At 36.2% G+C, this 15,507-nt stretch overlaps 1 pseudogene; it reads left to right on the top strand.

The window, feature by feature from the left end:
- Positions 1 to 1,207: 1,207 nt before the first annotated feature.
- LOC113181910 (U2 spliceosomal RNA) lies at positions 1,208 to 1,386 on the top strand (annotated as a pseudogene).
- Positions 1,387 to 15,507: the final 14,121 nt, after the last annotated feature.

The raw sequence follows: 15,507 nt of genomic DNA, 5'->3' as shown, positions 1-15,507 counted from the left end.
AAATACAAAAGACATCATAATATAATTGTTTTTATTCTGGTACTGAGGACTGAACCCAGGGGTGCTTAACCACTGAGCCACATCCCCAGCCCTTTTTATGTTTTATTTAGAGACAGGGTCTCACTGAGTTGCTTAGTGCCTCATTAAATTTCTGAAACTGGCTTTGAACTTGTGATCCTCCTGCCTCAGCCTTCCAAGGTACTGGGATTACAGGTGTGTACCACCATGCCCGGCTCATAACATCATTTTAATCTAGAAAACCAGACTACTGGGTTAAAGACTAGCCTTTAGAAATTAAATATTTTCCTTGATATAAACAAAAATCATGTTTATTTTTCTAATTGACCAAATGAAACAACATGTAAAAAAATGTGTAGAATATATGTGACATTAAAGGAATAACAAGAATGTGAAAAATGGCATAAAACAAGGGGTTTTAGTCAGCTTTCTTCACTGCTGTGATGAAAAGAACCCAACCTGAACAACTGTAGAGGAGTAAAAGTTTATTTGGGAGCTCATGATTTCATAGGTCTCAATCCATAGGCAGTAGACTCAATTCCTTGGGGCTCATGGCACAAAAGTGTGGCAGAGGAAAGCAGCTCACATGTTGATCAGAAAGCAGGGGGCAGGGAGGTGAAAGGAATCCACTCTCCAGATACAAAATATATACCCCATAGTCATGCCCTTAATGAACCACTTCCTCTAGCCTGTCTCCAGTTATCATTCAGTTAATCTCATTAGGGATTAATTCACAGATTAGGTTAAGGCCATAACCCAATCATTTCTTCACTGAACCTTCTTGCATTGTCTCACATGTGAGCTTTTAGGGCACACCTCTCATCCAAACCATAACACAAGGAAACGTCATTTTTAACAATAAATGTAAGTTGTTAAACTACTTATTAAAAAAACTAATCTCTGGTTAAAATACATTATAAAATATGTGTTATGTCTTATAAGAGCAAAAGACACTGAATCTTAAAAAGTAAAAAAAAAAAATCCTTTGGAAAAAATCCATGGCACATACCTATAATTCCAGCAACCCAGGAAGCTGGGATAGAAGTTTGAGGCCAGCCTCAGCAATTTAGCAAAACCCAGTGAAAATATCAGCAGAAGAGTGCCTCTGGGCTCAATCCCCAGTACCACGCACAAAAAAAGATAAAAAAAAAATTTTTCTTTGTTTGTAATGTAAACAAAAGGAAAGCAGATTGCTTCCTGGCCTTTTGGCTAAGATCAAGTGTAGTATCTGTTCTTATCAGTTTAATATCTATCCAAGGATAATACATTAAGTGGATTTTTGGAGCAGGGAGATGGAATAGGAGCTTGCTTCATCCACCCCACACATTGACCTGGCATTGCAGTACCTCCAGGAACAGTGCATTAAAAAAGGAAAGAAGAAGTGGTAATGTTTCAGGCAAAGCAGATTTCAAAATTCAAGGCAAAAAGCATTATGCATAGCAAATATATAACAATTATAAACTTTATAGACTGAATTACTTAGTATAAGTATTACAAAGCAAAAGCTGTCATGAACTCATTGATAAATTTACATAAATCTAATACCTGTGAAGACTTTTGATACAACTCTATCAGATAAAACATAAAAACAAAATGATATGTAGAATTTGAATAGTATAAACAATAAAATTATTCTAATAAAAATATTAAACTTTGTACCTTACAGAGAATTATTTTCTTTCCAATTAGTCATACCACTATTACAAAAATGATTTTACTAGACCTCAAAGAAAACTTCAATATATTTCAAAAAGTAGAAATCATGCATGTTATGCATTTGAGTATAATCCAAGAAAACCATAAACTAATTATAATTGAATTAACCCCCAAACATTTAGAATTTATTGCTGTTCTGTTACATCACTCTTACTTCATAGAATAAATAAAGCTATAATTTATGGATTAAGAACAATCTACCCTAGAGAATATAGCTACAGCTATACTCAGAGTGCAATCAATAACTTTGTTTTTAATATTAATATGATAAATGAAAGTAAATGAACAATCAATTGATGAATTTAGGAGTCTCCACTAGAATATATCTCTTCTACTCATGTTTCATTCAGTCCTTCTTAGAGGAGAAGGTAACTTACTTGAGTAGTGATTTGGCAAAGAAAATTGAGCATACTTATCTAGTCCTTCATGGGTGCTCTCTTTTGGAGGCTCCCTGTCCATAAGATGCACATAATTTCTGAAAGTTGTTGCTACTATGGTGCAAATTTGTTGCTGTCCAGTTAGGGCCCAAATATGTCTCATTCAGTCCACTTGGATGCAGTTCTGAAAAGAGTTTCTTAAATCAGGTTTATTAGCAATAAAAATGGCATATTCATTTCTACCTATTTCCTATGCCTTATTTATTCATTGGTTTAAATCTGGAAGGGGAAGAGAAACAGTAGATTTGAAAATCCTGAATCAGTTTCTTTGGCAGAACAAATAGTGAAATTGTCAAATCTCTTGAAAAAACACAACTTGTTCCCTTTAAAAACATTTGTAGAATACCTACTATTTACCAGGCACTATGTTATGAGCTAGGGACAAAGTGGGAAACAAGATAGACATAGTTCCTGTCCTCATGGAGATTTTACTCTCATGAAATAACACAGAGAAGTAAACAGTCAATGTTTTCAATTATCCCACAATATACTATGATAGATCCAATGTTGTGAACAAGTCATTTTTTTGAGGGGGTTCCTGGAGATTGAACTCAAGTGCGCTTAACCACTGAGCCCCATCCCCAGCCCTATTTTGTATTTTATTTAGAGACAGGGTCTCACTGAGTTGCTTAGGGCCTCACTAAGTTGCTGAGACTGGCTTTGAACCTGGGATCCTCCCTCCTCAGCCTCCCGAGTTGCTGGGATTAGAAGCGTGTGCCACCATGCCTGGCATGAACAAGTCATTTTTGAGAATGAAAAAAAATCTCGCTATTCCAAGAGTACAGGGTTTGAAGGACTGACTGGTGAGAAATGAATTGGGAAACCGTTAGCAGGGGCCCGATCATACAGTACCTTGTAAGTCCAGGGAATATGAAATTTATGTTAAGTACAAAGATAATTTGGGATCCATTACAAGGTTTTAAGTAGGGGAGGCTTAGAATCAGCTTTTCATTTTGGGAAAATGACTGTGATCTCAATATGGAAAATAGTTTGGAGAGGGCAAAACTAGAATTTATAGGCTGTTGCAATACTCAATTTGGGAGTGTACCTCACCAAGCTGTCCATCTTTTCCTGTCCCTGTTGTCAATTGTCTAGAACTTCTGGGTAGTTGACAGTGGAAATAGAAAAAAGGTGGGTGGATTGGGGAGATCTAAACATGGTAGACATTTTCGGATCTTGTCACTGGTTAGAGTGAGGGATAGAGAAGAGTCACAGATGATGCCAAGCTTTCTGGCTTCAACAACTGCTCATATAAGGGGAGTGCAAGATGAAAAGTATCAGAGGGCATTAAACTTGTTACGTTTCCTACCTATAGGGATTGTGTGTACTCCTGATGTCCACTAGAGAAATCTGTTTGGAAGAAAGTTGATTAAACACACTTGGGCATAGAAGATTCATTAATATATAATATCCCAATTTCAGAGATGTTTGATTCTAATTCCTTTAAAAATTTGGGTTTCACAGACAGAAATGCTGAATCACAGTGCAAGTGACCCAGGCTATCTTGCTGTAAATCATTTTTTTTTCTTGGAAAAATAAGTGGGTGTAAGCTTTGAAGCTTAATTAGTGTACAGTATGGAGCAATGAGTCATGATAAGTTAGAAATCTTTTCTTCTGTTTGGAGCACACCTACCTAATATTCAGGCTGATGTAGGTATAAGCACATTACTCCAAGGAAAACATCTGAGCAGTCCCTGATTCTCCATCTTCCTTACAACAACCAGAAAATCCCTTCCTCTTACCCCTTTCGCTCCCTCCCTTGAACTTGGTGGTTGAAACAATAGAGATAAGTTGTTAGATGGTAATAAAAAATAACGTCTTGAGAGATTTCTAGGGATGGCATTACTAGGAACAAATATTATGTGCCCCACCCTGATTGCCAAGGACCTTGTTCAGCAATTTATCAACCCTATCAGGAAAGGAACAGTGGTGGTGCCACTGAAAGGCAGGTGTTTTAGTCAGCTTTTTTTTTCTTCCTGCTGTGACCAAAAGACCTGACAAGAACAATTTTAGAGGAGGAAAAATTTATTTTGGGGGTTCATGGCTTTAGAGATCTCAGTCCATAGAGAGCCAGCTCCTTTCCTGGGGATGGCAGAAGGGTGTGGCAGAGGAAAGCAACTCAGGATATCACATTAGGAAGCAGAGAGAGAGAGAGATCCACTCAACAAGGACAAAATATGTACCTCAAAGGCACACCCCCAGGAATCCACCTCCTCCAGTCACAGTCTTCCTGTCTATAGTTATCCCCACCCCATTATTCTCTATTAGGGGATTAATGCACAGATTAAGCTAAAGGATCTACCCATCTAATAATTTCACTTCTAAACTTTCTTGCATTGTCTCACACATGAGTTTTTGGGGGACCCCCTAATATTTAAATCATAATAGCCACATTGAAGATTTCAAATTTTATTCTATAAGCAACAGAGAGCCATAGAGAATTTTAAGCAAGGGAATAAACCATACAGATGTTTGGTGAAGAACATTCCAGTGAGGAAAAAACAAGAGTAAAGTCCTTGAAGTTGGAATGTCCTGGACCTGTATATGGACAAGCAAGAAGGTAAGTATAGCTGAAATACAGAATGAGGGGGATAGTATTAGGTGATGAGTTTAGAGACTTGGCAGGGGCCAGATCACATAGACTCTTAGGGACCATGATATGAACACTGGATTTTAAGTTAATCCAGAATGAGTATGACATGATATGAGTTAGGGCTGAAAATATCACTGGCTACTGTGTGCACTATATGAGTGCAAGAGTGGAAACAAGAAAACAGAAGACTTTTGTAGGAGTCAAGGGCAGAATTGATGATGGGTTGGGCTAGGGAGTTATTGACAAATTCATAATCATGTATCTACCAATATGGTCACAGCATAAAATAGTTCCTTAATTCCAAAAATTGTAGTCACACCATTCCTCCATCTTCCCATCCCTTCAGCTCCAACCATAGGCCTGGTTTTAATACCTATAGCTTTGTAGTTTGCAAAATTTCACATAAATGGAATCATATAATTTGTAACCTTTTGTGTCTGGCTTCCTTCACTAAAGCAAAATGCATTTGATATTCATCCATGATGTTGTGTGCATCAATAGTTCATTTCTTTATATTGTTGAGTTAAATTGCATTGTATGGATATGCTATAGTTTGTTTTTTTCATTTGCCAACTGAAGGATATTTGGGTTATTTCCAGTTTTGGATGATTATAGATAAACACTTGTGTGAAGGTTTTTGTATGAACATAAGTTTTTATTTCTTGAGTATCAATATCTTGGGCTTGAAAAAATATTATGGCATATTTAGATTTTCTAAGAAACTGCCAAGCTGTTTTTCCTAACAGTTCTACCATTTCGCATTCTTGCCAGCAATAGAAGAGAGTTCTAGTTGCTCTGCAACCTCATTAGTATTTGCTGTTGTCAATGTTCTTTTTAAATTTTATTTTAGCCATTGTAGTGGATATGGAGTGGTATCTTATTGTGGTCTCAATTTTTATTTCCCTATCAACTAATGCAAAGTAGAACCAGATTTATTGATGCAACGGAGGTAGGATTTGAAGGAGAATGAAGAGTTAAGGATGATTTCAAGGTCTGTGGTTGAAATAAAATAACAATAAAAGAAGTGGATTCAGAAACAGAGATAATCTGACAAGATTTCAGAGACTCAGGAAAAGCTCAGAAATAGTTACTAGGAAAGAGAAAATGGGTGTTGTTATTGGGAAAAGGAAAAGTGATAGTACACTCCTATCCCATATGCCTATCAGGAGCTGCGGATGACATTTATTCAGCAAATAGAACTGAAGATGATTAAAGAACTTTTATGGTTGGTGTGTGGGTGGAAAATGAAAGGTGTCACCCTTGAGGAAATACATGTCAGTCTGGGAAAAGCAGGCTCCTGTTAACATCTCAGGGATGTGATTCACTGTGGAAAACTGAAACCTGTTTTATAGCCTGGGTGGGTGATGGCTGAGGCAGAGTTGTTTTCACTGACACTGTAGAGAAAAGTTGATGGATGGAATAATGGAATCTGGTACCTGGGAATAGTGGACCATGATGTCATCTTGAATAAGCACATCTAAGGAAATGGTTACACAGGTCCACACTATGTAGAATCACAGGAAAGGAACTTACTGTTCTTCCTTACAAAGCAAAGGAACTTACCAGAAACACTTTGACTTGGGTTCTCCATCTGGTGTCTTAGAGGGATCCAGGATGAATTGTTGGTTATCTCTATTTCAGATATGGGTTATGGTCATTTAAGAAACTATAAAAAAGAGATTGTTTGGGAGCCTGTGACACTGGTGTCATGATGACAAATTCCAATCAAAGAAGATTGAAATATCTTCCCACTGTGTTTCTGGGATGATTCATTGCCTGATTTTTAATTCTACTTTGGCTTCTTCATCAATTCTCTTCAGTTTTCTACCTTCATTTGTATCTATTTACCTTAATAACAAAAATAGCTTTATTGCTTTGATTTTTGCTTTTGAAAATTCAAGCAATTTAGAAAAATGTGTGGAAGAAAGTAAAAATTTTCCGAAATCTTCCCATCCCAGGATCCTCACCCTTAAATGTTTTAGAAGACCATCTTTTCATATTGATGCATGCATATTCACATGTACATTTTTATTTAAATGATAAATTATCATGCATACTAATTTTTAAAAAAGGATAAACAACTTTTTAAAAAGTGTATTTTAAAATTTTTATTGACATTTTCACCTCCCATTGACACTCCTAGTAACCAATGCAAATAAGCTATTGTTTAATTTTACAGACTTTCCCCCAAAATACACACATACATACATGTTATTGTTAAGAACTGTTTAACACAAATGGAATCTAGGTATAGAAGGAATATACTTCAACATAATAAAGGCTTATATCACAGGCTCACAGCTAACTTAACACTCAATGGTGAAAAGTTAAGAGTTTGTCTTCTCTGAATAAGAACAAGAACAAGACAGGGAAGCTTAGTCTTACCACTTTTCTTCAACATAGAACTAGAAATCCTAGCTAAAGCAGTTAGGCAAGAAAAGCAAATAAGGTCATCCAAATCAGAAAGGAAGAAGTTAAATTGTCTTTGTTTGCAAGTAACATGACTCCACCAAAAAAACTATTATAACTACTTATATGAATTCAGTAAGGTAATAGTATACAAAAATCAGTAACATTTTTATACACTAATAACAAACTGAACATATTTTAAATACATAGATTGTAGTATGTGAACTATATATCAGTGAAGCTGGTATAAAATTGTATTTTAATGTCCATCTTATAGAGTATAACATGCATAATTGACATATTACTGTTTACCTTAAATGAATGCTTTTGTTATTTCCTGAGCAATGTAAAAACTTTATAACTCTTTTTAATTCCATGTATTTTGTTTTCCTTCACCTTTTTGTTGCTGATATTACTATTTAATCTTTTTTGCATTTTAAATATTATAAAAATATATTTAAATATCATTTAAAACCCTAAAGAAAGTATATTCATTTAGATTTAGTCATATATTTATCCTGCCCATTGCTTTCTGTTCTTTCTCACATTATTTTCCTTCCATCTAGGGTCATTCTCCTTTCACCTGAAGAACTACCTTTAATATTTCTTTTGGTGGTGGTTTACTTTTATTCATTAGAACATTAACTTTACTTTTATTTTGAAATAGTTTCACTGAGTGTATAATTCTGTGTTGGTACTTTTCAAGCATTTTAAAGTTGTCATTTCCAGCCAGGTTTGCCAGTGCATGCCTGTAATCCCAGTGACTTGGGAGGCTGAGACAGGAGGATGAAAAGTTTGAGACTGACCTTAACAATTTAGTGAGGCCCTAAGCAACTTAGCAAGACCTTTGTCTCAAAATAAAATATAAAAAAGGACTGGGGATATAGCTCAGTGGTTAAGTGCCCCTGGATCCAATCCCCAGCACCAAAACCAAAACAAAAACAACAAAAAAGAAGTAATTTCCCTGGTCTGCTGGCATCCATGGTTTATTTTGAAAAAAAAGTTCTTGTTATTGGTATTGCTGTTGGTAGTAATAGTATTGTTATTTTGGTAGTAGCTTTTAAAGTCTTTTCTTTGCACTGGGGCTTTAGGAGCTTTATTATGAGGTTGCTTTGTATTCATCCTGCTATAACTCCATAGAGATTCTTGAATTTATATAAATTTAGAAAATATTTCTTCAATCATTGTTTTTGTTTTCTCCATTTTCTGGGCAGTCAATTAATTACATATCTTAGATCCTTCAATTCTGTCCCATTTTGCATTTTCCGTCTTTGTACTTCTTCTCAATTATGGATATCTTTGCTTGACATCTATTCCAGTCTATGAATTCTCTCTTTTGCTAGTGAATATATCTATTGTATTCTTAATTTCAGTAAAAGTGCTTTTCAGTTACAGAATTCCGTTTAGTTATGTATATATGTGTGCATATATCTACATATACATACACATAAGATTTCAGTCTTCTAGTGAAATTCTTAATTTGCTTTATAAAATATATTATTTACATGTTTTCTCTCATGAGGAAGCTACACAGGAAAAAGGAAAACAAAGGTGTAAGGTGAGATTTCATGAAACTTTAAGGGAAATGTAGAGGAGGGAAGTACATACCGGGGAGTAATATTTGACAATATTGGCCAAATTATATTGATATATCATGTGCATGTGTGAATATGTAGCAATGAATCCCATCATTATATATAATTATAATGCACCAACAAAAATGAAAAAAATGTATTCTTCATAGTTATTTTAAATCCCTTGTCTGGAAATGCCAGTATTTGAATCACATATTTATTTAATTTTATTCTCTGGCCCTTCTCTTGATTTAAAAAAATTTCATTTCTTTTTTTTTATTTGTAGTTGGACACAAAACCTTTATTTTATTTATTTATTTTTATGTCATGCTGAGGATTGAACCCAGTGCCTCATGTGTGCTAGGCAAGCACTTTTCCACTGAGCCACAACCCCAGTACCCTTCTCTTGACTTTTAAGTCATTCATTCATGTTTTTTGACATGCCAAGAAATTCCTTTTCATTGGATTAAGGACATTTTGTATGAAAAATTATAGACACTTCAATTGACATTAATTTTCTCCTGGCAGGCAAACAACAGCATTGGAGGATCACCTTGATCCAATTGATGCCAGGTGTCAGCTTTTGTCATGGCTGGTCTATTTTCAGTTTGTTCTTATTAGTAGTATCACCCTTACTCTTAGGGATTTTCCCTTCTTTTGTCTCAATTTAAAGCCCTATATACTTACAAGGGCAACCCTGCTTTGTTGACACTGAACTTCATTGTCTGATTTCCTAGCTCTCTGAAGTCCTTTATTAACTCTTTGTCTTCCCAGATACTGCTTTCTTACTGATTTCTGGGGCTCTCACCTTGAGTAGGCACACAGTGTAGGAATCAGTAACTATCTTAAGGTGAGATTGATTTTAGAATTTTTTGGTTACTTCCTTGCTTCTGTCTGAGTTCTGGTCTATTTGACAACATCAAATTTTAATTTTTTTCCCCTGAAATCCAAAGAGATTTTTACAAGCCTTTGACCATTGCTTTCTGGTGGTCCTCTTTTCTCAGTACAGTGAACTAGCAAATGTCCTAAAGGAAAAGTCAGAGGCAAATGTGAAGCAGGCCTCAATGTATTTCCCAGCTCTGAAATGTTCACTCTTGGAATCTTGCCTGCCTTGTTGTGCTCCAATGACTTCATACTTTACACATTCCCCAGCTTTTATAATGGTTCTTGGCAGGGAGATTATTCTGAGACAAGTTGCTTGTTTGCAGCTGGAAGCTGAAGTCCCTTTCATTGTGTTTTGCAATAGGTTTCTCTCTTAATCTTTCATACTATCAATTTGGGTCTCAGAAGTGGCCGTTTTCTCTTTCATTTCATGCACTGATTTTTTTTTAAAAGTGAAAAAAATCACATTTTTTTTTTTTTGTTTCAGAAAACTGTGTTGGACCATCATTAGGTGTTCCTTCTTTTTCTCCATGTTGTTACTGGTGTCCTTTAGTAATTCTTTTTCAGTATTGCACTTCCTCTCTGGAAAACTGTTTGCCCTCTCTAGAGATACCAGGATGGAGCCACACTGATCATTTCTTTTCAGTTGAAAGACCAAATTCCTGTAACCTTTCTGGTATGGGGGGACTCATTTTCAGATGCAGTTTCTCACAAGTCCTTCCTGGACTATTTTCTATGGCTTTCCCTATACTACTCTAGGGTGGGGAACCTTGTGAGATTTTTAAGGAAAAAAACATCTCCAAGAACTGAAAAGCTCTAGTTCTCACTCCCAGAATTTTTCACTATGGGAATTTCTACTTTGGTCTGGAGAGAAACAAAGTTCTATGGAAGCTCCTTCTTCAGGACTGCATGGTGTCTTTACTAAACCTTCATTATAGTCTTTAGCTTCCCCCTGCTCACTGGCCCTGTGGCTTTTCCTGTGAAGGGGAGGTAAGAGGTATTTGGATTGGCATTGTGAGGCATTAGGCAGCAAGGGTGCATATTTCTGCTGACATCTTCCCAGAATCCTTTTTAACCTTTTTTCCACCTCTGAATTTAGGTGGTACCTACCAAAAAAACTAGGTCAAGGCTATTGGTGCATAGAAAAGCAAGTGAGCTGAGAATCTGCACAGTGTTGAACATTGCTTAGGTTAAGGCATTCAAGAATCAATCTGTCATCATTAGCAAACAAGCTAAAATATACTTGGATGAAATGAAAATTTGGCTTAAAATACTAAATATTCTGACACTGGAAAACATGCTTTAATTTGGCCCTGGATCTCCATGAAAGAAGAGTAAATAAAATTTCATTAAAGTTAGAAATGTGTCAGTTCCAACTCTAGCACTTTTCAACTTGGCTTTAACAAGGAGGCTAAAAGAGGGGGGGCAAATAAGTTCATGTAAGTCTTAAAACAATGTAAAATAGGTTTCAGTATTGCTGATTATGTTGGTCAGACTTTCATTGCTGTGACCAAAATGCCCAACAAGAACAATGTAGAGGAAAATTTTACTTTGGCTCATGGTTCCAGAGATTTAGTCCATAGTTGGCTGAATCCATTCCTCTGAGCCCAAGGCAAGGCAGAACATCATGGCAGAAGGATGTGGCAGAAGAAAGATGCCCAGGACGTGGTAACCAGGAAGCAGAAAAAGGGAGGGAGAGCAAGGGGAAGGGGTTGCAGGGAAAATGACCCCTTCCAAGGCAAACCCCTACCTTTTCCACCTGCTCCATCCATACCCCACCTTCCTACAGGTACCACCCAGTCAGTCCACTCAAACTAGGATGGACTGATTAGATCACAGCTCTTATGATTCAATCATTTCATTTCCAAACATTCCTCTATTAACACAGGAGTTTTGGGGGCCACCTCATATCCAAACCATAAAAATGATTCACTTTTCAACACCATGCTTACACTTATGTGTATTGAAAATCTCCAAGAAGGGAAAATCAGTGATCACAGATATCCAAATGACTGCTGTTTAGGAAAAATGTTCTAGTCCAGTGATCTGTGAAATGATAGATTATTCTGTTAGTCATCATCAACTGGATCAGTGTTTTAGTCTGGATTGCCTCAAAAGCAGATCATATGAGTAGATCTGAGTGAATAATTTTGTTTGGGATGTAGTATCAGAAAACACTACTAGGGACATAAGAATGTGAGACAGAGAAGGGACAATATCCAATACGGGTTCTCCTGATGTGGTTAATTAGGATCAGCCCTGCCCAGGACCTCTGGTATGGAATATCCCACTTGAGAATTGAAGGGGCTAAGGAATTTATTAACATTCCCAACTCCAGTGCTTCTGAGTCTGAAGGTGGCATGTAGAGAACATTACATATGGGTGCATGTCAACAGGAACATACACCCAAGTGCATATGGGTGGCATGTCAACAGTGTCTGCAACAAATTATAAAGTTACCAAAGATCATGCATATCACATTTACACTGTGGTTTTCCTGCCCTTTTCTCTCATTCTTCATACCACTGCTTCTTGAAATTCTAACCAACTTCACATTCTATATCAAATACTACTTCCCCCAGAATTTCTTCCTTTATCTCCCCAGGTATAAATGATATTACTCATTCTCTTTGCCATCATGACATTTATTTAAAACCCTCCCTTGGATAATTTTGCTCTTCTATTGTACAACTTCCTACTATTGCATTACAGTTATTCATAAGTAAATTCAACCTCTCTTACCAAGAAACTTTGCCTTGAAAAGGTAGACTTTTTTTTTTCAGTTTTATATGCTTGCAACATTTAGCACAATGGTCTGTATACAGCAGGAGCCAAATCAATGTTTGCTGAATGACCAAAAGTCTTCAAATTCTAGACAGAAAGAGTGTTGGTGAAGTATTAATTAAAGCCAAAAGAATCCAATTGTTAGTTCTAAAAGTAAGAGAATGGCTTGAACCACTTATTTTTGGAATAGTCATTTGTATTTGTTGGATGAAGTTTGTATCTGGACAGCAACATATTTAAATAAATGCTAGGAGGGACTGGGAAATTTCATCATCTGGACTGGAAGACACATGTATGGGTGGGGCTGTTCTGAAGTCATGCTTAGTAGTTAAGTATGTCCTTGGGAATTTTCTGACTTTATTCAGATGATGTTTTCTCTAACTAGGAAGGGCCTTTGTTTAGACAAATCTAAAAGTTAGGTTAGTTCCATTTTACTTTTGAAAAAAAATAGGATGAACTGTATTTTTCTGCATTCATAATGAATGTTTATAGTCATTTTTATATATTAAATGCTATTAATCAAGAGAAGTAATTTGAGTTAAGCTATTGCCCTAAATAAGTAAAAAATGGGAGCATAATTGGAAATGGTTTTCCCTTTCCTATTTTTGTACTGTTCTACTTAATATTTGGCAGATGGAGTATGAATAGAAATGCTTAAGTTGGAATGCTTTATGGGGTTTTAAACTGTTGTTAATTAGTCGTGAAATAATTTTAATCACTTAAAAATTCCATTATGACAGTGCTTCAAATATGTGCCACATATTGGCAAACTATTGCAGACCATCATTTTGTAAATCATTTTACTTACACTTATATTGATGGGAAGGAAAATAAGGTGAATATATTGAATATATTTATAGAGAAGAGATTTGACAGGGTAAAGAACAACTGTTTATCTCAAATTGGGCTATAAAAATCTTGAAGCTTTGGGATTTTAGCAGCAGTTCAACGCAATTACTTTTTAAAAATGGAAAAATAGTGTAAAAGAAAGGAAGATTAACTGAATCTAAACTTTTCCTCTTATACCCATCTTTTTACTCTCTCCATTCTTCACTTTTGGCTTTTTGTGTTTTTACTACTAGCCTAGAGAAAGGAGGTGGCATTTGTGACTATCATAAGTAGCCTCTTAATTTTTCCCCAGCTTTATTGTGGTATAATTGACAATACAAATTGGATACATTCAAGGTGTACAACATGGTGTTTTGATATACTTATATATTGGGAAATGATTTTCATAATCAAGCTAATTAACATATTCATCACCTCACATAGTTACCTTTTTTTTAACACAGTTACCTTTTAAAAACTCTGTGTGTGTGTGTTGAATACTTAAGATTTAGAATTATTCTTAGCAAATTTCAAGTATGCAATATAACATTATTAGCTATATTCACCATGTTGCATATTAGATCTCCAGAACTTATTCATCTTATAAATGAAAGTTTATATTCTTTGACCAACATCTTCCCATTTCTCCTGCCCCCTGATCCCTGGTAAACACCATTTTACTCTCTGTTTCTATGAGTTCAGCTTTTTTTTTTTTTTTTGAGAGAGAGAGAGAGAGAGAATTTTTAATATTTATTTTTCAGTTTTCGGCAGACACAACGTCTTTATTTGTATGTGGTGCTGAGGATCGAACCTGGGCCGCACGCATGCCAGGCGAGCGCGCTACCGCTTGAGCCACATCCCCAGCCTATGAGTTCAGCTTTTAAAATTACATATGAGAGGTCCTGCAGTATTTGACCTTCTGTGCCTGCCTTATTTCACTTAGCATAATGTCCTGCAGCTTCATCCTTGTTACACAAATGACAGGATTTCCTTTTTTTTTTTTTAAGACTGATAGAGTGAACTCTTTTTAATAGCTCTGGGAAGATTTGCTGAGAAAGAATGATGTTATATGTAAGACAGTGGGGTGTAGGGAGATATTCATTCTTTTGTTTATTCAATCACTCAAATATTTGTGGAATGGATACATGAAAGATTAAGAAGGCACAGCCTTCAAATTTAAGGGATTTATAATCTAGTAAGAGACAGAACATATGTAGTCAAATGACTATTATGAATTATAGACTATGTAAGTACTCAAAAGACAGGTTATAAAATGTTAAAGAAGGAGAATCACTTCTAGTTTAAGGGTATGTGTTGGGGGCTGGGCTCAGTGGTTGAATCCTTGCCTGGCATCCTAGCATGTACAAGGTCCCCCAGCAGAGAGAGAGAGAGAGAGAGAGAGAGAGAGAGAGAGAGAGAGAGAGAGAATTTACATATAATACTGAAGGATGGGTAAAATTTTAATAAGCAGGTAGAACAATCACAAGAGATTCATTTCCCCTTCCTAACTGTACTTGAGGAGTACTGACCCCATTCAAAGCTCCAGGGGTGTCCTTGGTTGACTTCAGCAGATCAATATCTTCCATTCCCTAGGCTGAGGTAGAAGTACCAGAGTAATCATTGGGTCAGAAATATAGGTGAAGTCTTAGCATTGGAGACGTGAATTGTGGGAGGATGGAGAATCAGAAGTTGAAGCGATTGTTCACTGGAACTGTTAAGAGTGTTAGGAACTTGGGTTGAATAGCAAATGTCCAGAATCTATTATTTAGGTCAGGGAAGTTTATTCGATTTGGAGCAGTGTCAGATTTAACTAACAGGGAAATTACTATTATTCCCATGAAATGTCCAGAACCCACTGCTATTTTTACACACTGGTGCTGGTTCACCAGACCATTCAACCTGGTTTTAACTGATCATCTTCAAACAACCCCCACCCCAACACAATGATTCATTATACAATTGTATCTTTATAATTATCCCAGATCTGATCACTTCCCTCTGTCCCCACTGCTGTTGTCCCAGTTTTCCCCTCATTACTTTTCATCCATATGACAGCAATCCCCTCTTAATTGGCTCCCATCTGAATGCTTTCTATTCCATAATGACCTTTTCAAGACAAAAATCTCATGACAAGATTCCCAGGCCTTGTCCTTCATTACTCCTCAACTTCTGTCTTTGTCCTGGCCATTTGAATGGCAATGGCTCCCTAACTATAATGATACTTTCGACCTCTACTCATGGTAGTTCTTTTCTGTGTCGTCTTTCC

The sequence above is a fragment of the Urocitellus parryii genome, chromosome X (assembly GCF_045843805.1).
Source record: "Urocitellus parryii isolate mUroPar1 chromosome X, mUroPar1.hap1, whole genome shotgun sequence".
Taxonomy (NCBI): domain Eukaryota; kingdom Metazoa; phylum Chordata; class Mammalia; order Rodentia; family Sciuridae; genus Urocitellus; species Urocitellus parryii.
This window is presented reverse-complemented; position numbering and strand designations above follow the sequence as displayed.